The following is a 25147-nucleotide window of genomic DNA, read 5'->3' as shown; positions in this document are numbered from 1 at the left end:
GCTTTATTTATTATGAAAGCACTAGAAAGCTAAGATACAATTTTTATAATTTTAAAATAGCTTTTACTGGTTTCTTACTTTCCCTACCCTCAATAGTTCTATTAGTTATGGTAGCAAAGTTGCCTAATCTTACAGAGGCGAACACAAGAATTATTTATTTCTTTATTATATTTTCAAAGAGAGACTTTAACTCTGTGTGTCCTAACATTATTCCTTCACTAGAAATCTCATTTCTTTCCCATTTATATCCCAGGTTCTAATGGATCTGAGGATCATGAAATATCATCAGGAATATGTGTCTCACATGAGGGCAGGTAGGATTTGCCCTTCAGTTCCGCTCAGTTCAGTTGCTCAGTCATGTCCAACTCTTTGCAATTTGCCCTTACAATAGAGCTAATTGTTGTCACTTCAGTACTAAAGCTACCAATGAGAACAGGGTAGAGGGGATCTCTGCAGTCTAGACTGGAACACACAGTGGGTATAAATGACCTTGTCCCTTGTGAAGGTACTGGGCTGAGATGGGAGTATCCCAGGAAAGGCTCAGCCTCCTCAGTGATCTGAGGGACCCACTCAGTGTGTTGCCTTTCTCACCCACAGGATTCAAAGCACACAGTCCTTCCAAGGGGATGGTGGAAGGTTTCCTCACTTATTTTCCACATCCTGGATTGTGTCAAACAGAGGCATATCTCTGGTTTCAGGTAGGAGAAGGACAACAAGACCAGAAAAGATGGGACACACTCCATAGATGATCCAGGGTAAACTTCGTAGATACACCACTAGGGTCATCAAGAGGGGAGCCAGTGTTGCTGCAAACCAAATTACCATCATATCTAATCCCACAGCTTTTGTGCTGAAGGATAAAAGACAACACGTAATAATGCAGTAATAATACACACATGAAACTTGTGATATTTTATTTTGACTTGATTATGGAAGACAGAGGACTTTCCTGGCATCTCAGCAGTAAAGAATCTGCATACAATGCAGGAGATGTGGGTTTGATTCCTGAATTAGGAAGATTCCCCTGGAGAAGGAAATAGTAACCCACTTCTGTTTCCTTGCCTGGAGAATCCCACGGACAGAGGAACCTGGCATGTTACTAGACATGAATTCATGACTAAATCATGGAAAACAAAACACAACTGTTAAATACATGGATTTGGTGAAAAACACTTATTTTTGTGACTTTGCTCTATGATTTTCTACCTGCCTTTCTCAGGGTCAAAGCATATTAAGACTCACTGTCATCATTTTAAACTACAAGTTACAGACTGCACCTATTCTGACAAATAGCCTTAAAAAATTAATGAGAGAACACATTAAATTACTGTTAAAGGAACAGAAGGAATGTATCTCAACATAATAAAAGCTATATATGACAAACCCACAGCAAACATTATCCTCAATGGTGAAAAATCAGAAGAATTTACCCTAAAATCAAGAACAAGACAAGGGTGCCCACTCTCACCACTACTATTCAACATAGTTTTGAAAGTTTTGGCCACAGCAATCAGAGCAGAAAAAGAAATAAAAGGAATCCAGATAGGAAAAGAAGAAGTGAAACTCTCACTGTTTGCAGATGACATGATCCTCTACATAGAAAACCTTAAAGACTCTACCAGAAAATTACTAGAGCTAATCAATGAATATAGTAAAGTTGCAGGATATAAAATTAACACACAGAAATCCCTTGCATTCCTATATGCTAACAATGAGAAAACAGAAAGAGAAATTAAGGAAACAATAACATTCACCATTGCAACAAAAAGAATAAAATACTTAGGAGTATATCTACCTAAAGAAACAAAAGACTTATACATAGAAAACTATAAAACACTGATGAGAGAAATCAAAGAGGACACAAATAGATGGAGAAACATACCGTGTTCATGGATTGGAAGAATCAATATTGTGAAAATGAGTATACTACCCAAAGCAGTCTATAGATTCAATGAAATCCCTATCAAGCTACCAACGGTATTCTTCACAGAACTAGAACAAATAATTTCACAGTTTGTATGGAAATACAAAAAACCTCGAATAGCCAAAGTATTCTTGAGAAAGAAGAATGGAACTGGAGGAATCAACCTGCCTGACTTCAGGCTCTACTACAAAGCCACAGTCATCAAGACAGTATGGTACTGGCACAAAGACAGAAATATAGATCGATGGAACAAAACAGAAAGCCCAGAGATAAATCCACGAACCTATGGACACCTTATCTTTGACAAAGGAGGTAAGAATATACAATGGAAAAAAGACAACCTCTTTAACAAGTGGTGCTGGGAAAACTGGTCAACCACTTGTAAAAGAATGAAACGAGGACACTTTCTAACACCATACACAAAAATAAACTCAAAATGGATTAAAGATCTAAATGTAAGACCAGAAACTATAAAACTCCTAGAGGAGAACGTAGGCAAAACACTCTCTGACATGAATCACAGCAGGATACTCTATGACCCACCTCCCAGAGTAATGGAAATAAAAGCAAAAGTAAACAAATGGGACCTAATGAAACTTAAAAGCTTTTGCACAACAAAGGAAACTAAAAGCAATGTGAAAAGACAGCTTTCAGATTTGGAGAAAATAATAGCAAATGAAGAAACAGACAAAGGATTAATCTCAAAAATATACAAGCAACTCCTGAAGCTCAATTCCAGAAAAATAAATGACCCAATCAAAAAATAGGCCAAAGATCTAAACATACATTTCTCCATAGAAAGACATACAGATGGCTAACAAACACATGAAAATGCTCAACATCACTCATTATCAGAGAAATGCAAATCAAAACCTCAATGAGGTACCATTACAGGCCAGTCAGAATGGCTGCTATCCAAAAGTCTACAAGCAATAAATACTGGAGAGGGTGTGGAGAAAAGGGAACCCTCTTACACTGTTGGTGGGAATGCAAACTAGTACAGCCACTATGGAGAACAGTGTGGAGATTCCTTAAAAAACTGGAAATAGAACTGCCATATGACCCAGCAATCCCACTCCTGGGCATACACACCAAGGAAACCAGATCTGAAAGAGACACGTGCACCCCAATGTTCATCGCAGCACTGTTTATAATAGCCAGGACATAAAAGCAACCTAGATGCCCATCAGCAGACAAATGGATAAGGAAGCTATGGTACATATACACAATGGAATATTACTCAGCCATTAAAAAGAACTCATTTGAATCAGTTCTAATAAGATGGATGAAACTGGAGCCCATTATACAGAGTGATGTAAGCCAGAAAGATAAACACCAATACAGTATACTAACACATATATATGGAATTTAGAAAGTTGGTAAAGATAACCCTATATGCAAGACAGAAAAAGAGACACAGATGTATAGAACAGACTTTTGGACTCTATGGGAGAAGGCGAAGGTGGGATGATCTGAGAGAACAGCATCAAAATAGTATATTATCAAGTGTGAAACAGACCGCCAGCTCAGGTTGGATGCACGAGACAAGTGCTCAGGGCTGATGCACTGGGATGACCCAGAGGGATGGGATGGGGAGGGAGGTGGGAGGGCAGTTCAGGATGGAGAACACACGAAAATCCATGGCTGATTAATGTCAATGTATGCAAAAACCACTACAATATTGTAAAGTAATTAGCCTCCAACTAATAAATATAATTGGGGGGGAGGGGGGAATAAAGTACTGCTCAGCACAGTACAAGGCACCAAGTCAGCTTTTCCAATAAAGTTTGGTTATAATGGCTGCTAGTATATTGCTGCTATTGCCATTACAAATGATTGTTTTGTAGGTAACTGATCTTATTGTGCATATTCCTGCAATAAGCTGCAATTAGCTGGGAAAGTCCTACTTTGTATACTGGCAGAGCACCCACAAACTCATATACCTGAGCCGAGTGGTGATGAATTCAACAAAGTGGACAGAAAGACTGGTAGCAGAAGCAGCAACACGACCGATTCCCACACTTGCCAAAGTCACACGCAGGGTCTGCATTTCTGGAAACAGGAAGACCACGGAGATTAAGAAATCTGGGCTGAATAATCGGCATCCACCAAATTCCATGAGGACAAGAGACACCCTATATGTTATTCGTATGTTTGAAACACGTAGAAAATTGTACAGTGTCATGGAGCATGGTGGGTGCTAAGTTGCTTAAGTCATGCCTGACTCTTTGCAGACCCTATGGACCATAGCCCGCCAGGCTCCTCTGTCCATGGGATTCTCTAGGCAAGAATACTGGAGTGGGTTGCCATGCCTCCTCTAGGGGATCTTCCTGACCCAGAGGTCAAACTTGCATCTCTTATGTCTCCTGCATTGTCAGGTGGGTTCTTTACTACTAGTGTCACCTGGGAACCAGGGAAGCCCTAGGGATCATGGAGGGACTGATAAACAGAGAAATGTAGAATTACTAATGTAGATGGTAAAAAGTATATAAAATTATCTGGATTAATTGCAGGAAATCTCTTTGCATATCGGAGATTCGCCAGAGAAGGAGAAGAAAAAGTGAGTCTGGCAGAAATTTGTTTTTACTTATTCTGTCTGTCTGTGAGTGCTAAGTAGCTTCAGTCGTGTCCGACCCTTTGTGACCCCATGAACTGTAACGCTCCAGGCTCCTCTATCCAAGCAAGAATACTGGAGTGGGTTGCCATTATTTGCAATATCCTTATTGTAGAAGGTAGGACTGTCATGTAGACAATTACTGAGTCTAAGGCTCAACTCCAACCTTAAGAAACTTAAAATTAAAGTGCAGAATTTAAAGTGACCAGTCATCCTGGTTTCCCTTGGAATTAGAAGGTTTTAGCAATGAGGTGTTTTCATTGATAAAGTTAGAAAAGTCCCAGGTGAACTTAAATGACTCACTGAACCTAGTGCAGGTACAGCATTGCCATGGGTGAGTAGGGCACCAGAGAGCAATAGAAGGACAAGGCTGGTCTGTTATTGCACAGGCTGAAGAGAAGCCAGATTTCCATGAATGTTACACACATGGAAGCAAGAATGGAAACTTCTATACCGAAAAAAATGTCAGAATTTGGAAACCCCTGAAAAAGTTTCAGAGGAAGTTTTACAGTATACAAATTAATATAATTATAGCTTTCTAATATAGGAGAGAACTCAATGGTAGGGGAATAAGCCTCCATCATTAATGAGGAGCAGAGTATACCCATCTCTAATGCTGTGAAGCACATTCCTACATTGGGAGATGGTGAAGCATAGTGCCCACTAAGGTTCTCATAATCATTGCATGTCATCATTCTGTTAATGTACAAAGTAATCTAACATGGAAAGGACAAAGATTTTAAAATGCTTAAATACTATTCCTACTATTCACTGATTCATTTCTTGAAAAGGGGGGACTTTCTTTCATTTCCTGGAAGACCTCTATAATATGCACTAGCTCTAGTCATGGTGACTTAACCCCACAGTCTCATGTGGATACATTAGAGATGGGGAAGTAGACCAGTCCTCAAAGCTGGTAATTAAGAGCCCAAACAGAGGGAATGACCCTACTGTGTCCTCACCTGGGGCATAATTGCAAAGCTGCACCCCTCTATGTTATTAGAAGTGTGAATGGACAAAAGGCAAGTGAATAAGAACTGTCCTAGAGGAAGTGTGAGGATGAAATGGTACAGATATTTTAGGATGTGATGAAGATAAATATATGTCTCAGCTTCCCCTTACTGACCTTTGGCTCTACCCCCAGCAACTTACTAGCAGAATTTCTCATCAGTTTGGGTTGTGGGAATACTTAGCCCTTAATTAGGACCTCTCTTTACTACTGGCTTCAGATAAGTGTGACCAATATAACCTCTGAAGGATGAGAAAAAGGCACTTTCTTTCCCCAGAATCCAGTCTTCTCTTACGTTGGGGCACAAAGGTGTTGGGCAAAATGGTAAGTCCCACCAGGAACATGAACAGAATCTGGGTTGGTCAACGGCCCATATGATTCAGTGGTAAAAATGCAAGTCTTCAGGCTGAGAGAGTGGAAGTTCCAAAGATTACCTGGAACAGGAAAATATTGCTCCTGAAGAGCTGTGGATTCATAAAGATGCCAAACCAAGGTATTGTGCTTCCTAATCTGTAGGGAACAGAAGAGGAAAGACACAAACAATAAGATTTAGAGCTCAGCTTTAGAGCTGCAGCCTATGATTGAATTTACCCAAGCAGTCAATGGTCAAGGCTAAAGGATTAAGATCCAGCCTGTATAATATGTCATTTTAAGGTCATAAAGCTACTATAAATAATTATATGACAATAGTGAAAATGATACTCCTGTCATTCTTTTGTCTGAGTCACTTAGTATAGAGTTGGCAGTGAAATGAAAGCATAATTTGGTCAAGTCACCATACTGGATGGTGTATAGAAGTTGGATATAGAAGGGTAAAACTTAGAAATTAGAGAAGAATTTCTTTCTTGAAAGTAGTCAGTATGCTTTGAGTCCTACCCTTTCCTTCACCAACCTCAGTACTGTAAACAATTTCCTTTTTCTCAACTAGTGGTTGAAGCTGCAAAGATACTACTGTGTCCCCTTGACCTGGGAGCACAGTGTCTGGTACCTAACACAATTCTAGGGAATTTAGTTCATGTCTGATTTCTTAGGACCAAGAGAAATGTAAGAATTCACGCAAACATTCATCAACTGTATGATATGAAAGGGAATCAAAAGTTTCCACTGGGGATCTACAATTTACCCAGGAAAGATCTAAGGGAAAGGAATCCACTTTAAAGATCTGCTACACCCAGAGAGCTAGACTTAGACATTTCAACAGAAGGAACACCACAGATCATAGCAATCCAAAGAATGTAAGTCCTTTCTTGACCATTATCTCTATTTTTTTCCCCTATTCAGATTGTCTAGAGTAGGGGAATCTTAAGCTGGTTGTCTAGATTAAGAAATCTATGTCGATAGCCCAGTGAAAAAGCACAATGCAATTAAATGCAGAAGTTGTTTGCTAGGATATACCTAGAAAGAAGTAAACTGTACAATTCAGTAGTTAATTTTTTAAGCTTGGCATTGGCTCTATATTGTCCTGTATGGGATTTTAAAAAAATAACACTTCAACAATTCAGAATTAAATATAAAAATTTCCCCCTGATCTCAAAGTAAGTACTTATATTCCAAGAGATAATGTACATGATTTTCTACAGAAGCCCTAGTGCTAACATCTCACATTGGAAACAAAAGTCCACCAACATTGAAGTCCATAAAGAAATTGTAGTGTATTCATTTAACGGACTCTAAAGCACTAGGGAAGAGAACAACCTACTGTTACATGCAATAGAATGGGTGAATATTCATGAATAAGCATGAGGAAAGAGGGCCTGTCACAGAAACATTTATCAATTTACACTACTTGACGGTCAAGATCAACAAATACTCATCTATAGTGAAGGAGATCAGAATAGTTATTAATTTTTGTTTTTCGCAGGAGAGGGAAGTGAGGAGAGAAGAGTCAGGCAGTGGTGGTGGTTATTGCTGTATAGGATAACTTGAGGGGAACCCCTGTGGAAATAGGATCTTTCTATCTTGATCTGCAGGTTGGTTACAGTTTTACTCTTTAGAAATATTCACTGGATCACATGGATAAGATCATGGATGATCTTATCCCCCTTCATGGATCACAGCCTTGTCGTGGTGAAGGAACTTATATAACTCAATGAAGCTATGAGCCATGCCATGCAGGGCCACCCACGATGGATGGGTCATAATGAAGAGTTTTGACAATACATGGTCCACTGGAGGAGGAAATAGCAAACCACTCCAGTATTCTTGCCATGAGAATACCATGAACAGTATGAAAAGGCAAAAAGGTTTGACACTGGAAGATGAGCCCCACTGGTTGGAAGGTGTCCAATATGCTAATGGGGAAGAGTAAATGAAGGGCAATTACTCATAGCTCCAGAAAGAATGAAGCAGCTGGGTGAAAGTGGAAACAACACTCAGTTGTTGATGTGAAAGTAAAGTCTGATGCTGAAAAGAACAATATTGCGTAGGAGCCTGGAATGTTAGGTCGAAGAATCTAGGTAAATTGGATATGGTCAAGCAGATGGCAAGAGTGAAGATCAACATCTTAGTAATCGGTGAACTAAAATGGATGGGAATGGGTGAATTTAGTTCAGATGATCATTATATTTACTACTGTGTGCAAGAATCCCTTAGAAGAAATGGAGTAGCCTTCAGAGTCAACAAGAGTCTGAAAATCATACTTTGGTGCAATCTCAAAAATGATAGAATGATCTTGGTTCACTTCCAAGGCAAATCATCCAACATTATACTAATCCAAGTCTATGCCCTAACCTCTGATACCAAAGAAGCTGAAGTTGTCTGGTTCTATGAAGACCTACAACATCTTCTAGAGCTAACACTTAAAAGATGCCTTTTTCATCATAGAGGATTTGAATGCAAAAGTAGGAAGTAAGGAGACACCAGGAATAACAGGAAAGTTTGGCCTTGGAGTACAAAATGAAGCAGGGCAAAGGCTAACAGAGTTTTGTCAATGGAACATGCCAGTCCTACCGAATACCATTTTCCAACAACCCAAGTTATGATTCTACACACAGACATACCAGATGGTCAATACCAAAATCATATTGATTATGTTCTCTGCAGCTGAAGATGGAGAAGCTCTATAAAGTCAGCAAAAATAAGACCTAGAGCTGACTGTGGCTCAGATCATCAGCTCCTTATTGCAAAAGTCAGACTTAAATCAAAGAAAGTAGGGAAAATCAGTAGGCATTTCAGGTATGACCTGAATCAAATCTCTTATGATTATGCAATGGAGGTAACAAATAGGTTCAATGGATTAGGTCTGGTAGACAGAGTGCCTGAAGAACTATGAACAGAAGTTCATAACATTGTACAGGAGGGAGTGAATAAAAACCATTCCAAAGGAAAAACAAATGCAAGAAGACAAAGTGTTTGTCTGAGGAGGCCTTACAAATAGCTGAGAAAAGAGTAAAAAGCAAGGAAGAACAGAAAAGATACACCCAAATTAATGCAGAATTACAGAGAATATCAAGGAGAGATAAGGACTTCTTAAGTGAACAATGCAAAGAAATAGAGGAAAACAATAGAGATCTCTTTAAGAAAACTCAAGGGAGCATTTCATGCAAGGATAGGCATGATAAAGGACAGAAACAGTAAGGACCTGAAAGAAGCAGAAGAGATTAAGAAGAAATTGCAAGAATACACAGAGGAACCATACAAAAAAGGTCTTAATGACCCAGATAACTGCAATGGTGTGGTCGCTTATCTAGAGAAAAACATTCTGGAGTGTGAGGTCAAGTGGGCATTAGGAAGCATCACTATGAACAAATCTAGTGGAGGTGATAGAATTCCAGCAAAGCTATTTCAAATCCTAAAAGATGATGCTATTAAAGTGCTGCACTCAATATGTCAGCAAATTTGGAAAACTCAGCAGTGACCACTGGGCTGGAAAAGGTCAGTTTTCATTCCAATCCCAATGAAAAGCAATACCAAAAATGTTCAAACTACCACATAATTGTGCTCATTTCACACGCTAGTGAGGTTATGTTAAGAATCCTTCAAGCTAGGCTTTAGCAGCCTGTCAACCAAGAACTTCCAGATGTACCAGCTGGGTTTCAAAGAGGCAGAGATCAATTGCCAACATTTGGTTGATTATGGAGGAAGCAAGGGAGTTCCAGAAAAACATCTACCTCTGCTTCATTGATTATGCTAAAACTTTTGACTGTGGGATCACAACAAACTGTGGAAAATTCTTACAGAGATGAGAGTACCAGAGCACTTTACCCGTCTCTTAAGAAACCTGTACACAGGTCAAGAAGCATCAGTTAGAACTGGACATGGAACAATGGATTGGTACCAAACTGGGAAAGGAGTATGACAAGGTTGTATATTTTCACCCTGCTTATTTAACTTATATGCAGAGTACATTATGCGAATTGCAGTGCTGGATGAATCACAAACTGGAATCATGGTTGCCTGAAGAAATACCGACAACCTCAGATATACAGATGATACCATTCTAACAGCAGAAAATGAGGAGGAACTAAAGAGAGTCTTGACGAGGGTAAAGAGGAGAGTGAAAAAGCTGGCTTGAAACTCAACATGAAAAAAACTACGATTATAGCATCTGGTCCCATAACTTCATAGCATTTGCCATGAAAGAGAAAAATGGAAGCAGTGACAGATTTTCTTTTCTTGGGTTCCAAAATCACTGAGGATGGTGAAATCAAAAGATGCTTGCTCCCTGGAAGGAAAGCTATGACAAACCTAGACAGCATATTAAAAAGCAGAGACATCAATTTGCCAACTTTAGGTTTGTATGATCAAAGCTATGGTTCTTCCAGTGATGATATATGGATGTGACAGTTGGAACATAAAGAAAGCTGAACACTGAAAAATTGATGCTTTTGAATTGTGGTGCTGGAGAAGACTCTTGAGAGTCCTTTGGACTGCAAGGAGATCAAATGAGACAGTTCTAAAGGAAATCAGCCCTGAATATTCACTGGAAGGACCATTTTGAAGCTCCAATACTTTGGCCACCTGATGCGGAGAGTTGACTCTTTGGAAAAGACCCTAAGGCTGGGAAAGACTGAAAGTAAAAGGAGAGGGGGATGACAGAGGATAAGATGGTTAGATAGCATCACTGACTCAATGGACATGAATTTTAGCAAACTCCAAGAGTTAGTGGAGGACAGAAGAGCCTGGAGTGCTGCAGTCCTTGGGGTCATAAAGAGTTGGACACAATTTAGCAACTGAACAACAACAATTTGATCTCTTCATATTACAGTTTGCAAAGTCTTCTCCTATTTTGGTCAATATTGAAATCAGATTGATTATCTTCTTTGCAGCCAAAGATGGAGAAGCTCTATACAGTCAGCAAAAACAAGACTGGGAGCTGACTGTGGCTCAGATAATGAACTCCTTATTGCCAAATTCAGACTTAAACTGAAGAAAATAGGGAAAACCACTAGAACATTCAGGTATGACCTACATCGAATCCTTTACGATTATACAGTGGAAATGACAAATAGATTTCAGGGATTAGACATGATAGAGTGCCTGAAGAACTGTGAACAGAGGTTCATGACATTGTACAGGAGGCAGTGATCCAGACCATCCCCAAGAAAAAGAAATGTAAAAAAGCAAAATGGTTGTCTGAGGAGGCCTTACAAACAGCTGAAAAAAGAAGAGAGGTGAAAGGCAAAGGAGAAAAGCAAAGATATACCCCTTTGAATGCAGAGTTCCAAAGAATAGCAATGAGAGATAAGAAAGCCTTCCTCAGTTATCAATGCAAAGAAATAGAGGAAACAATAGAATGGGAAAGACTAGAAATCTTTTCAAGAGAATTAGAGATGCCAAGGGAACATTTCATGTAAAGATGGGCACAATAAAGGACAGAAATGGTATGGACCTAACAGAAGCAGAAGATAATAAGAGGTGGCAAGAATACACAGAAGAATTATGCAAAAAAGATCTTCATGACCCAGATATCCATGATGATGTGATCACTCACCTTGAGCCAGACATTCTGCAATGTGAAGTCAAGTGGGCCTTAGGAAGCATCACTACAAACAAAGCTAGTGGAGGTGATGGAATTCCAGTTGAGTTATTTCAAATCCTAAAAGATAATGCTGTTAAGTTACTGCACTCAATATGCCAGCAAATTTGGAGAACTCAGAAGTGGCCAAAGTAAAAGGTCAGTTTTCATTCCAATCCCAAAGAAAGGCAAAGCCAAAGAATGTTCAAAGTACCGCATGATTGCACTCATCTCACACTAGCAAAGTAATGCTCAAAATTCTCCAAGCCAGGCTTCAATAGCACATAAACCGTAAACTTTCAGATGTTCAATCTGGATTTAGAAAAGGCAGAGGAACCAGAGATCAAATTGCCAACATCCGTTGAATCATCGAAAAAGCAAGAGTTCCAGAAAAACATCTACTTCTGCTTTACTAACTATGCCAAAGCCTTTGACTGTGTGGACCACAACAAACTGTGGAAAATTCTGAAAGAGATGGGAATACCAGACCACCTGGCCTGCCTCCTGAGAAATCTGTATGCAGGTCAGGAAGCAACAGTTAGAACTGGACATGGAACAACAGACTGGTTCCAAATCGGGAAAGGAGTAGGCCAAAGCTGTATATTTTAACCCTGCTTATTTAATTTATATACAAGGCACATCATGTGAAATGCCAAGCTGGGATCAAGATTACCAGGAGAAATATCAATGACTCAGATACGCAGATGACACCACCCTTATGGCAGAAAGTGAAGAAGAACTAAGAGCCTCATGATGAAAGCGAAAGAGGAGAGTGAAAAAGTTGGCTTAAAACTCAACATTCAAAAAACTGAGATCATGGCCTCTGGTCCCATTGTGGCAAATAAATGGGGAAACAGTGGAAGCAGTGAGAGACTTTATTTTGGGGGACTCCAAAGTCACTGGTCCCATTGTGGCAAATAAATGGGGAAACAGTGGAAGCAGTGAGAGACTTTATTTTGGGGGACTCCAAAGTCACTGCAGATGGTGACTGAAGCCATTAAGTTAAAAGAGGCTTGCTCACTGGAAGAAAATCTATGACCAATCTACACAGAATATTAAAAAGTAGAGATATCACTTTGCCAACAAATGTTCATCTAGTCAAAGTTATGGTTTTTCCAGGAGTCATGTATGGATGTGATTTGGACAAAGAAAGCTGAGTGCCGAAGAATTGATGCTTTTGAACAGTGGTGTTGGAGAAGACTCTTGAGAGTCCCTTGGACTGCAAGGAGATCAAACTAGTCAAACCTAAAAGGAATCAATCCTGAATATTCATTGTAAGGACTGAGGTTGAAGCTGAAACTCCAATATTTGGACACCTGATGCACAGAACTGACTGATTGGAAAAGACCCTGATGCTGGGAAAGATTGAATGCAGGAGGAGAAGGGGACAACAGAGGATGAGATGGTTGGATGGCATCATCGACTTGATGGACATGATTTTAAGGAAGCTCCAGGAGCTTGGTGATCGACAGGATGCCTGGTGTGCTACAGTCCATTGGGTTGCAAAAAGTTGGACACGACTGAGCAACTGAACTGAACTGATGTGCCAAAATCTGTACTGTGATGGATTACAGATGGAGTACATTCATCTCCAGTGAAGAGACTGACAGTGTGATACAACCTGTTTGTCATATAATCAGTTCCATGTGAGTCTTATTTGGTGTGTTTGCCTCATCCTTTACCTTTAAATATGCCCCCCCCAACACATCTTTGACATAAATGGCTTCATGTCCCCACTCTTTGAATGTTGTCAGCCCACCTGACAAAGATCAGGAGACACAACTTTTTACACAGGTTAGGTCTGCAGAACAAGTCAAAAACAGTAGTTTTAGTCTGTGCTGCCTCCAACTCCTCCTGCATGGTCACTCTCAAACCCTCCAATAACAACAAACACATATCACTTGTCAGCATAGTGCCGGGTATTGTGAAAAGCACAGGTACCCAACAGGACGAGAAAGATGTGCTCCCTTTTTTGTAGTGTAGCATATTACACATGCAATCGCCTGTGTGAATGAGATATGAAGAAAGATGCAGGGAGTTAAGGGAGACCCCAGGAAATTAGACAGGAGCAGTGATATTTTGAAAATGAGGCCATAGAGCTGGGCAGGGATCCATGAGAGCACAGAGGCTGTAGATTCAGATCAGGAAATGAGCTAAACCACAAATCCTTGTACAGTGATCAAAGCTTCTTTTCATGATATAGCCATGAAAGATAAGGGAACTGAGCTTACATTCTCAACTAACTGCCCTTTTTAGAAAAGCAGCTTGTCTATCTTAATAAGGAGAAGGCAGGTGTCAGTTTATTTCTTCCCGCCAACCCAGTAAGCACTTTTCCTTTCCTGCTCACCTGTTCAGGGTTTCTTTAGCATTCTTCATTCCATTTCTGTGTGCAACTTTCTTAAGTTTCATTAAGCCCTCATCTGGTTTATTGGTGACAATCAGCCACTGAGCAGATTGAACCAACCACCTGATGAAAAAAAGGCACACAAGTGCAGTCAGCTTTCCCTTGCTTATGTGTCAGCTGATTATTGGCAACAGATACTTTTGCTTTTCATCTATATCTAGAACTTCACTTATTGGATTAGGAAACAAATTATGTTCTTTTATACAAATACTAGGAGAATGGGAGAATGACTATTGTGGGCATTGCACCTGAAAGGCATAGCACACGCAGTCTAATACAGACTTGAGAGTCAAATTTCCTTTGTGCTTAATCAGCAGATTTTCCAAGAAGCTTATGAGGCTTAAGTTTGAGAGTCTTCCACATGTATAATTCCCTTTGAAAGTTTGTCTTTGGTTCTACCAAATTTGTGCTCACATTATATATTTATAAAATATTCTTTTTTAAAAAGCCCCCCAATTATGTAAGCTTAAATCCCAACAACATGTGCAAGTACTCCAACCATGACCTGCTCTTAGTAACCTGTTGTCAGTAGCTAAGTACACAGATGAGTCACTTATTTAAATGAGTCTCAGTTTTCTCATCAATACAGTGGAGAAAGTAATGCCTCCGTCCTTGTGGGCCTGTTGTGAGACTAGAATGACATAACGGTTGTATCTGGCATGGATTGCGCTTTCCTCTCTCTCTAAACTCCTCTTAGTGTATTAAATCTATAGTCATTTCTTTAATGGTTGATGAAATCCGATTCTCCCTAGACTGATTTTAAGTTTAATGATGAAGTTTACCATAAATAAATCTTAAAATTGTCTAAGAGGGGAGGGACTGTTGAACATATGTTGTAAAGCACCCAACTGAATGCCAGTTTTATTACTGGAAAAAAGTATGCTTCTATTATGTCAGCGAACTATATGAATAAATTGGTTGCCTCTTCTTTTTATCCAATTTCACCTACAAAAATGAAAATAAAAACTTTGCCATAATGTGATTCATTCCAAAGCCAAAAATATTAAAGGTCCTTATTTTTTAAATATTTGAGTGCATCTTACATTAAGGAAAATAACACTAAAATAACTCTATGACTGCTACACAGAGTAAGACACATGAAGAAGGATGGCAGAAAATACTTAGATTTCCCTGGAAGAAAAGTCATTGTCACTCCCTGTTGTGCTTTTCAAAGCTCAGTTTGCACAGAGTGAACAGATGAGAGACATGAGTTTTAGTTCCAAACAATTAGATATGATCCCTGGAGTAAGACTACTCTGATTCAATATGCATTTTCATCCCAGGTACCCATAAGACTGAGTGAGAGAGAAGGCTCATACCTTGAGGAGAGAAAGAAGACAAAGAAAGGTGCAGACACCACCAGCTGCAGGGTGCGCCACTCTCGAAAGACAAAAGCCAGTCCTCCCAGCATCGTCTGTCCGATACTAAGGGTATAGGATAGCAGTGTCATTACTATGGTTTTTGACTGGGAACTTATCCACTCTATAACTGGAAGAAACCCAATTGAGATACTAATGTCAGATAAAGATGAAATTTCAAGGTCAAATTCAAGACTTGGAAAATGGATTAGATCACAGTTGTGGATTTACCAAGCATATTGCTATTTGCTATGATGACCACAGCAGAACAACCTGACCAGAAGCGTAGTAGGCAGCCAATGAGGAAGGTGGAAGCAAAGGCTTCACAGGTCCCAGAGATGGCGAGCTGGAGCAAACAGTACCTGAGAATCAACTTTCGCCCAAACCTAAGAAACAGAGAGTCAGCTTAGATTATGGGAGTAATAGTAATATATTGCAAGAAACTCAGAAAGCAAAAGCATACTCTGAAACTTAGAGAGTGTTTTAACAAGCGATTCATGAACCTGAAATCTTGAAAAAACAAGAGCTAAATCAACACATTTCCCCAAAAGTAACATTCTTTGTCTATGTAATATAGCCTAGAATATAAAAACTTCATTCTCTAGTCAGCAGGAGGCAACTGACATCAAGTGATATCATATTAAAGAAACCACAGTATTGGAAATCGTAATATTACCATAAGCATCCATTTTACAAGTATGTGTATCTAGCAAAGCAGAGAGTCTCTAGAGTATCTAGAACACATGGAGCTAAAAGTATACTTGAGTCTCCAAATTACAGCTGAAAAAAGAAAATGTTAGTTGCTCAGTCATTTGTGACTCCTTGCGACCCCATGGACTGTAGACTGTTAGGCTCCTCTGTCCATGGAATTCTCCAGGCAAGAACACTGGAGTGGGTTGCCATTCCCTTCTCCAGAGGATCTCCTGGACCCAGGGATCGAATTCAGGTTTCCTGCATTGCAGGCAGATTCTTCACTGTCCGAGGCCCCAGGGAACTCCTGAGCCACTGCAAAATATCATGGAACAATGCATTAAAGTTGTTAAAGCTTTATGTAAAATCACTCTATTGAATCTGGATTTGCAGTTCTCAAGCAACATGCTGCCCTAGAACAGTATGAGCTCCATAACCCTTTTGGGGGAAAGATTAATGTAAGATGGTGAATCAAGGGGAAAAGAAGGTGAAAGACAAATGAGGAAAAGGGAATTTGGTTTTCCTTGGGCATCAGGAAAATGGTACCTTAGTGTATATGACTTGGACTACACAGGATGTGCTAATATATATATCCAGTAATAAAAACTAAAGTACAAATTTTGGGATTTAGAATTCCTCTGCAAGGTTTGAAATAGAATTCTTTAAAAATTCATATAGTCCACCAAAAAAACATGGAAAATGTAAAAACATAGGAACAAAAATAACACCAAATAATCACTTTAGTAATCATTATTATCATCAAGATTGAAGGCAGGAGAAGGGGACAACAGAGGATGAGATAGTTGGATGACATCACTGACTCAGTGGATGTGAGTTTGAGCAAACTCTGGGAGATAGCAAAGGACAGGGAAGCCTGACTGAACAACTGAACAGCAACAACAACATAATCATCAAAAAAATTTTGTAGAAAAAATTAAAGTGATAGATTGAAATGAATCATAACAACAATCACACCAAACAAATAGCTAATGACTTAAACCATCTATCACAAGAGGAAGATTACCAAAGGGTTAAAAAAAGACCTAATTTTAGGTACAGTAGTACTTAAAATATTGTGGGTTGAAAGTAAATTGACAGTAAAAAAAAATTTAGTTCAAATAGTAATTATAAGATGCCTGGTGTCTTTACATTATCATCAAATAAAACAAATTTCAAAACAAAATACATTTATAGAAATAATAATGCTGAAAAGGTCAAAGTGTATGAACTCAACAAAAGCTTGAAATACGTGAAATAAAACTGACAGAATTAGATACAGAGTTCATATTCTGTAATCATTAGTTTATAACTCTTCATTCACCTTATTCTTCTGATACCTTAAATCTACTTTCTGCCTCCACTAATTTTCCTAGTCTTAACTAGTTCTTGCGAATTCTGTTTCACAGTGATAGGAAGAGCTGACATCGAAGGGTCAAAAAGCGGTGTCACTGTGAACGCTTGGCCGACACAAACCAGTTATCCCTGCGGTGACTTTTTCGGACACCTCCTGCTTAAAACCGCAAAGGTCAGACAGATCGTTTTTTTGTAAGTGGATGCATATGTTTGTCCTTCTGTGCCTGGTTTATTTCATTCAGCATATTTTTTTCATAGTTTATTTATGTTGTACCAAGTACCAGAACATCATTCTTCTTTCTGGATGACTAATATCCTATTGTGTATACTCACCATATTTGTTTACCCATTAATCTGCTGATGCATACTTGGATTGCCACCTTCAGGTATTATAAATAATGTTGTAATGAATACTGATATACAGCTATCAAAGTCTCTGTTTTTAATTTTTTAGAGTTTAAATCTAAGAATGGAATTGCTGGTTCATGTGAAAATTTTGTTTAGACTTTTGACAATCTGCCAAACTGTTTTTTTTTTTTTCCATTTATTTTTATTAGTTGGAGGCTAATTACTTTACAATATTGTAGTGGGTTTTGTCATACATTGACATGAATCAGCCATGGATTTACATGTATTCCCCATCCTGATCCCCCCTCCCACCTCCCTCTCTACCTGATCCCTCTGGGTCTTCCCAGTGCACCAGGCCCAAGCACTTGTCTCATGCATCCAACCTGGGCTGGTGATCTGTTTCACTATAGATAATATACATGTTTCGATGCTGTTCTCTTGAAACATCCCACCCTTGCCTTCTCCCACAGAGTCCAAAAGTCTGTTCTGTACATCTGTGTCTCTTTTTCTGTTTTGCATATAGGGTTATCATTACCATATTTCTAAATCCCATATATATGTGTTAGTATGTGTAATGTTCTTTATCTTTCTGGCTTACTTCACTCTGTATAATGGGCTCCAGTTTCATCCATCTCATTAGAACTGATTCAAATGAGTTCTTTTTAATGGCTGAGTAATATTCCATGGTGTAACTGTTTTCCATCTTGTTGTCGTTGTTCAGTCACCAAGTTGTGTCCGACTCTGTGCACCAGGCTTCCCTGTCCTTCACTATCTCCTGAAGTTTGCTCAAATTCATGTCTACTGAGGCTTCATCATGTTATATTTCCACTGTCAATGAATGAGGGTTTGTTTCAATTTCTCTACTTGCTCACCAACACTTACTATTTCTGCTCTTTTAAAATTATAGCCATCCTAGTAGGTGTGATATGGTTTGCTGTATAGTTTTGACTTGCATTTCTTTAATAAGTGATGATGTTGGGATCTTTTCATGTGCTTATCAACAACTTGTATATCTTCTTTATAGAAATATATTCAAGTCCTTTGCTAATTTTTAAATTGGCTTATCATTTTGTTATTGAATGGTTTATATATTCTGGATATTAAATACTTATCAGCTGTGTTATTTGAAAATATTTTCACCCAACTTGTAGGTTACTTTCTATTCTCTTGATAATAACTTTTGATGCACAAGGTTTTTAATTTTGATGAAGTCTGATTTAGCTATTTTTCTTTTGTTTGTGATTTGCATGTCTAAGAATCCATTACCAAATACAAGGTCATGAAGATTCACTTCTTTGCTGCTTCCTTTAAGAGTTTTAAGGTTTTAACTCTTACATATAGGTTATTAATTCACTCAGCTTTTGCATATAGAGTGAGAGAAGAGTAAACTTTTAAAAAAAATTCTGTATGGGCATTTAGGGGCTTACTAGGTGGCACCCCACTCCAGTATTCTTGCCTGGAAAATCCCATGGATGGAAGAGCCTGGTAGGCTGCAGTCCATGGGATTGCTAAGAGTTGGACACGACTAAGCAACTTCACTTTCACTTTTCACTTTCATGCATTGGAGAAGGAAATGGCAACCCACTCCAGTGTTCTTGCCTGGAGAATCCCAGGGACGGGGGAACCTTGGTGGGCTGCTGTCTATGGGGTCGCACAGAGTCGGACATGACTGAGGTGACTTAGCAGCAGCAGCAGCAGGTGGCACTAGTGGTGAAAAAACCATTCATGCCTATACAGGAGATGTTAAGAAATGCAGGTTCAACCCCTAGGTTGGAAAGATCCTCTGGAGAAGGACAGAGCAACCCACTCCATTGTTCTTGCCTGGAGAATCCAATGGACATAGGAGCCTGGAGGGCTACAGTCCATAGGATCTCAAAGAGTGGGACATGACTGAAGTAAATTTGCAGGCGTGAACATGGATATTTAGTTGTTCAACACCAGTTCCTGAAAATATTTTTCTTTTTCACTCTGAGTGATCTTGACACACTTGACAAAAGTCAGTTGGCTCTAAACGTACAAGTTTATTTCTGGAATCAGTTCCTTTATGTTGGTTTGTATCTCTATCCTTATGCCAGTACCATAATGTTTGGTTATGGCAGTTTTGTAGTAGTTTTTTTTTTTTTTTTTTTTAAATATTATTTTATTAGTTGGAGGCCAATCACTTTACAACATTTCAGTGGGTTTTGTCATACATTGGCATGAATCAGCCATATAGTTACACGTATTCCCCATCCCGATCCCCCCTCCCACCTCCCTCCCCACCCGACTCCTCAGGGTCCTCCCAGAGCACCAGGCCCGAGCACCTGACTCATGTATCCCACCTGGGCTGGTGGTCCGTTTCACCATAGATAGTATACATGCTGTTCTTTCAAAACATCCCACCCTCACGTTCTCCCCCAGAGTTCAAAAGTCTGTTCTGTACTTCTGTGTCTCTTTTTCTGTTTTGCATATAGGGTTATCGCCACCATCTATCTAAATTCCGTATATATGTGTTAGTATACTGTAATGTTCTTTATCTTTCTGGCTTACTTCACTCTGTAGTAGTTTTGAAACCAAAAAGTGTGAGTCCTCTGAATTTGTCTTTCTTTTTAATATTGTTTGGCTCTTTGGAGCTTCAAATTCATACAAATTTAAAGTTAAGCTTTCCAATTCTACAGAGGACAATGTTGGAATTTTGATAGGGATTTCATTGAAACTGTTGATTGTATCAAGTAGATTGACTTGTTGCCAACATTAAGTCTTCTGACATCATTAACACAGGATTCCTTTCCATTTATTTAGGGCTTTTCTATTTCTTTCAGCAAGGCTTTATAGTTTACAGTATACAAATCTTTTACCTCTTAGGTTAATTTTATTGATAGGTAGTTTATTCTTTTAGAAGATATTGTAAGTGTAATAACTTTCTCAATTTCTTTTTCTGCTTGTTCAATGTGGTTATATAATTGTGTGTTTTTCTTGTACCCTACAACTTTGTTGAATTCATTCATTAAATGCAATAGCTCTCTTGTGCATTCTGTGGAATTTTAAATTTGTATAATTATGTCATCTACAAACATAGGTAGACTAAAGTTTTTCTTTTCAATTTGGATAATTTTTATTCCTCTTTCTTATCTAATTACTCTAATTAGATTCTTCAGTACAATGTTGATTAGCAACAGTGAAAGCAGACATCCTTGACTTGCTCCTGAAGTTAGTGTGAAAGTTTTCATTTCACCATTGAGTATAATGTTAGTTGTAATTTTTTTCTTAAATATCCTTTAACCTCTTGTTCCCTTTTATTCTTAATAGTCTTATTTTTATCTTGAAAGAGGTTTGATAAAATGCTGAATGATATCAACTGAAGTTATGCTTTCTTTATTCTAATAAAGTGCTACATTGCACTGATTGATTTTCTTATGATGAACTACCTTTGCATTCCTGGAATAAATATGATTTGTTCATGGTATATACTTTTTTAAATATGGAGTTGGATTCAGTCTGCTAGCATTTTGTTGCAGATTTTGCATTCATAAGGGGTGTTGCTCTGTTGTTTGCTTGTGATATCATTATCTGGCTTTGATATCAGAGCAGCACTGGTCCCATAGAGTGAGTCAGGGAGCTTTCCTCCTCTTCAGTTTCATGGAAAAGTTCAAGAAGAATTGGTGTTCATGTTGGGTTGGTCAAAGGGCCATTCATTTCCCCCCCCCCCCATAAGATGACTCTAGTAGTGTTCAGTTGTCTTTAACTTCATTCAAAATAATTTTATTACCTTGTTTTGACAGCTGCCATCAGTGTGCATTTAAAAAACTTATTGAAGTTGGTGAATTTCTGTGTAGCCATTTTAATATTGAAGATGAAAGAGAAAATAACATTTTCAGCACTGTTGCTTGTTATTGCCCCAGTTACATCTAACTCTTTGTGACCCCGTGGTCTGTAGCCCGTCAGGCTCCTCTGTCCGTGGAATTCTCCAGGCAAGAATACTGGAGTGGGTTGCCACTTCCTACTCCAGGGGATCTTCCCATCCCAAGGATTGAAGCCATGTTTCTTGTGTCTTCTGCATTGGCAGGTGGATTCTTTATCACTGAGCCACCAGGGAAGCCAACTTATTAACAATTAAAAGCAAATGGGTTTAATTTTCCAATCAAAAGAGAAAGTCACTAAATGGATTTTTTAGAAAAGGACTGAACTATATTCTCCTTACAAGAGACTCACTTCAGCTTTAAAGACATATATAGGCTCAAAGAGATGGGACAGAAAAGGATACTCTATGCAGAGTACAATTAAATGAGAATATTTTTGTCTGATATTTACATCAGACAAAATAGATTCCAACCAAAAATGGTAAGGAGACACAAAAAGGTGTATTACATAATGATAAAGGAATCATTGATCAAGATGATATATCAGTAATAAATAATTATGCACCTAACACCAGAGCACCTCAATATATTAAGCAAATACTAACTAAGATCATGGCATCTGGTCCCATCACTTCATGGGAAATAGATGGGGAAACAGTGGAAACAGTGTCAGACTTTATTTCTGGGGGCTCCAAAATCATTGCAGATGGTGACTGCAGCCATGAAATTAAAAGACGCTTACTCCTTGGAAGGAAAGTTATAACCAACCTAGATAGCATATTAAAAAGCAGAGACATTACTTTGCCAGCAAAGGTCCATCTAGTCAAGGCTGTGGTTTTTCCAGTGGTCATGTATGGATGTGAGAGTTGGACTATGAAGAAAGTTGAGCGCCAAAGAATCGATGCTTTTGAACTGTGGTGTTGGAGAAGACTTTGAGAGTCCCTTGGACAGCAAGGAGATCCAACCAGTCTATCCTAAAGGAGATCAGTCCTGGGTCTTCATTGGAAGGACTGATGCTGAAGCTGAAACTCCAATACTTTGGCCACCTCATGTGAAGAGTTGACTCATTGGAAAAAGACCCTGATGCTGGGAGGGATTGGGGGCAGGAGGAGAAGGGGACGACAGAGGATGAGATGGCTGGATGGCATCACCGACTCGATGGACATGTGTTTGGGTAAACTCCGGGAGTTGGTGATGGACAGGGAGGCCTGGCGTGCTGCGATTCATGGCGTCGCAAAGAGTCGGACACAGCTGAGCGACTAAACTGAACTGAACTGAACATACGTGAAAGGAAAAATAGACAACAGTATAATCATATTGGTGGACCTCATTACTTTGTTTTCAACAATGTTTAGCCAGATTAAGAAAGTGAGACAGAAGACTCAAATAAAAAATTAAAAATGAAAGAGGAGACACAGGGTTATAAGGTACTACTCAAATATTCCTGTGTTTTAATAAAATAAATAAAACCTTTAATAAAATAAAACCTTAAATAAAAAAAAGTTAACCTAGAAGAAATGGATAAGTTCCTAGACACATATAATCTACCAAGACTGAATCATAAATAAATGGAAAAATCTGAACAGAGCAATAACGACTAAGGAGATTAAATCAGTAATATAAACCTCCCCTTCTCATACACAAAAAGAAAAACAATGCAAAACCTGGACAAGAGGTTTCACAGGTGAATTCTGCAAAACATTTAAAGATGAATTAAACCAGTTCTTCTCAAACACTTCCAAAAAATTTGAAGAGGAGGAAACACTCTCAAATTGATTTTAGAAATCCACCACTCTTCTGATTCCAAAGTCAGATAAGGACACTCCAAGAAAACTGCAGACCAACATCTCTGCTGAATACAGATGCAAAGAATTCTCAACAAAACATTAGTAAACCAAATTCAATAGCACACTAAAAGGATCATAAAACATGATCAGGTGGAATTCACCCCTAGGATGTAAGGATCACTCAAGATATGCAAATCAATAAATGTGAAAAACCACATAATGGAGTGAAAGATAAATTAGTATGGTCATCTCAAGAGATGCAGACAAAATCCAACATCCTTTAGTGATAAAAATAATTAATTGGGTATAGAAGAAATGTACTTCAACATAATAAAGTCCATACATGACAAATCCTCAGCTAATATCATACTCAACGCTGACAGTTTGAAAGATTTTCCTGTAAGCTTAGGAAAAAACAAGGGTGCCCACTCACACAAGTCACGTTTAACATAATATTGTAAGTTGTAATCAGAGAAAGAACGCAAGAAAAAGGCATAGAAGTTGGAAATGAAGAATTAAGTTCTGTTTGTAGATGCTATCATCCTATACACAGAAAATTCTAAAGACTCAATTGAAAATTTGTTAGAACTAGTCTACAAATTCAATGAAGTCACAGGATACAAAATCAACATATAGAAATCAATTGCATTTCTATACACCAACAATGAAATATGTGAAAAAAGTGTTAAAGAGAACAATTCCACTCACAGTAGCATCAAAAAGCACTTTATTGTGAATAGTCATAAAGGCTTTGGTCAGAATACTGGCCAACTCTTTTATGAATTACATTTGGCATAATTACACACAAACTTCACAATTTTCAGGTGAAAGATAAAATGACATCACGCTTATGGATGAAGGGACACTTTAAATCTCTCATTTCACCTGTGAAAGACTTGAGTGTCTGTCTGCAACTGTTGTCTCTTGCTTCAGGATGGACACTGCTGGCCCAGGATAACCCAAACTTCTCACACCACAAATTGTGACTCCTGAGGTCTATAGATTAATTACCCTATACTAAGGTAATATATGGTTGCAAGAATACTTAATACGAGGCTTTTAAAAGCAAGATAAAATCTAGGTTACAACCACAATTATTTTACAATTCCAAATAGAAATGCCTACCAGGTATGTTGGGGCGACCAAGACATGATGACCAATGTGGGAACCCATAAGCAATTAGCTCATTGAGTTCAGTAGGGACTTAACACAGAAATCATGGCAAAGGCCAGCAATGCTGTTCTCTCTCTGTGTGTTTTTAAAGAAGTTGGACCTCTGTCTTGAAGCACCTTCCTTTCTGTCCCCATAGATAACTCTTCCTCATATTTCTGGATGAAGTGTTATGATACTTACCCTCTAAATACTGTTCTGGAATATCCGCCAGATCTTGTGGAGATGATATTTTTGTGTCCAGTACACAGAACTCTGTGGCAACAAAATGTCATTCATCACAATGAGTTGAATTCTGCATTTCCATCCATAGCTCCCTGGGAAAAAAGGCAACCCACCCCAGAGGAAGGGCAGCAGGGATGTGGAGACACCTGTCTGAGAGATGGCCATATATGAGGTCCCCCTACCAGCATTCCAGCCATGACTAGGGACTGAACCACTGATTTCTGTGACTGATGATCCCACACAAAGTCCCACTGGAAGAGAAGAAAACCAGCACAAAGGAGCTTCACAGCATCTCATAATCCCTCAGTGTGCCCTTCATGAGCACATTCTGTTTTTTAACTATGTTTATTCATCTATATCATTCAAGTCTCAGTTTAAGCATGGCTTTTCTAGAATTTCTCAACCAAGTCTTCTAGGTTATAACAGAATCAGTCTTTATATTCACTTAGCACTACACACCCCAGCGGTCC

The 25147-nt window shown here is 38.7% G+C and overlaps 1 pseudogene; it reads right to left on the bottom strand.

Annotated features, from left to right (window-relative positions):
- Positions 1-642: 642 nt before the first annotated feature.
- LOC136169289 (solute carrier family 22 member 10-like) overlaps positions 643-25147 on the bottom strand; it is a 36102-nt pseudogene continuing 11597 nt past the window's right edge.

Source organism: Muntiacus reevesi, chromosome 5 (genome assembly GCF_963930625.1).
Source record: "Muntiacus reevesi chromosome 5, mMunRee1.1, whole genome shotgun sequence".
Lineage (NCBI taxonomy): Eukaryota > Metazoa > Chordata > Mammalia > Artiodactyla > Cervidae > Muntiacus > Muntiacus reevesi.
This window is presented reverse-complemented; position numbering and strand designations above follow the sequence as displayed.